Source organism: Carassius auratus, chromosome 1 (genome assembly GCF_003368295.1).
Source record: "Carassius auratus strain Wakin chromosome 1, ASM336829v1, whole genome shotgun sequence".
NCBI lineage: Eukaryota > Metazoa > Chordata > Actinopteri > Cypriniformes > Cyprinidae > Carassius > Carassius auratus.
The window spans coordinates 23636804-23638570 of NC_039243.1; positions in this window are offsets into that span (position 1 = coordinate 23636804).

Sequence of the window (1767 nt, forward strand, 5' to 3'; positions counted from 1 at the left end):
GAAACTTTTTTTTGAATTCTGTTTGGTGCCACAGAAAAAAAAAAACACTTCAGATTTAGGTCATTGAGACTTTCACAAACTATGCTAACAGCAAATTTGCCCTTATACTGGCAGGATTATTAACACTATTAGAGGCTGTGGGTTTTCCACTGAAAACGTAAAATAATTACCATCTATTAAAGCTAGTATTAACAGTTCATTCTGCACTTTGGGAATTTAGATTTTTTTTTTTTTTTTTTTATGACACAAAGTTATGTTTTGGGGAGATAATTTAAAACCGTCCCTCTCTTGATATATGTACATCATGTTCAGTTATTCATTTACTGTATATTTGAGTCTTTTGGTTGATGCTGTTGTTAAGTCAAGGGTGTTGGCCCTGTTATCTGACATTTATATAAGCACGCTGAACTGAAGAGAGCACCATTTTGTAGAATTGGTTATTTTTTTGTAATCTCTTGGTTTCAGTGGTACAGAATTGTTTGTACAGACCCCTCTGTGGCCTCTTACCTTCACTTCGTGAGCTCAGTAAGGCGTTATATCCACTGTAAGTCTACAGCTACATTATTTCCTTGCTCACCTGTCAAGTGTTTTGGTTGGTTTGTGAAATCAGCATGTTTGTACAGAGAAAAAAGCAAGGTATGATTTGTAAGAAAGATGTTTGTAATGCTGTCTCCATGTTTCCTAGAGTGGATTTCACTGTGGGTATAGAATGGTTTGGAAAGGGCTTTATTAATTGGGTTCGAAGGGCTTGGGTTGCCTGATATCTGGTCAAAATGCTGCATCGTGCTGTTTTGTCTGTGAGGACAAATGGGGGATAATCGAATGTGCCAGTGTCTTCTATTCCTCTGTTTTGTTGCCCAGTTTTTGATCACTTTATGGGTTAAAGACGTGGTTGTGGAGATATCACCCTGCACACAAAACTTTTGAAGAAGACCAGATGTCCAGAACTGGAAAGTGAGCTGGGACGCTGGACTGTAACAGGTTTTTAGAGCAGCAGGCTCCATCTACAGTTTCTGGGTAGTTTTCTTTCAGGACATTAATTCTTTTACTTGTGTCTGTGCTTAAAGAGGGAATACTGTACCCTCCATATACAATGGCATAGAGGTTTCTATAGTTTCTTTGCTTGGTTGTGCACACAGGTTTATAATAATTTATAACACCACAATCATCTACAGGTGCTGCAGAAAAATGGTTGTCAAAACACTAAAATATAGTATGAAACCATATCTTTAATTTCCAGGTATTTGCTGTTTATCTTATTTCACTTAATGGCTGTATCATTATGTATTGAAATAATATAAATAATGTCCTGCCTTAATTTCCCATGCAAAACGATATTTTATCGATATATTTTTCAATAAAAGAAAAAGCTGATAAACTTCACCAGTGGACTGTAATGTGTACTTGTGTTGATGACGGTCAATGTGAATCATCCTTTAAGAATAAAACACAATAGCTGAGTAAGTTTGGTCGTGTTGAAGGCCTAGTTTTCCAGTGTTGTAGATTCACACGGATAATGACCATCCTCAGGCTGAAAACTACTGAATCACTGCTGTGTTGACTCGGAGAAATGCTGACACAACAGATCTGACTTATTAAATTCCCTAGTCAAATATTAGATTTCAGAAAGTAAATTATTCTTAATAGGTGGAAGCCTAAACTTAATTTTATTAAAATAGAAATACTTAGGCTTACAGCACCTGTGAGGGCCTCTTCAAAACATGAGCAGAACAGCTCTACCAAGACTGCATGGATCATTTCATATGC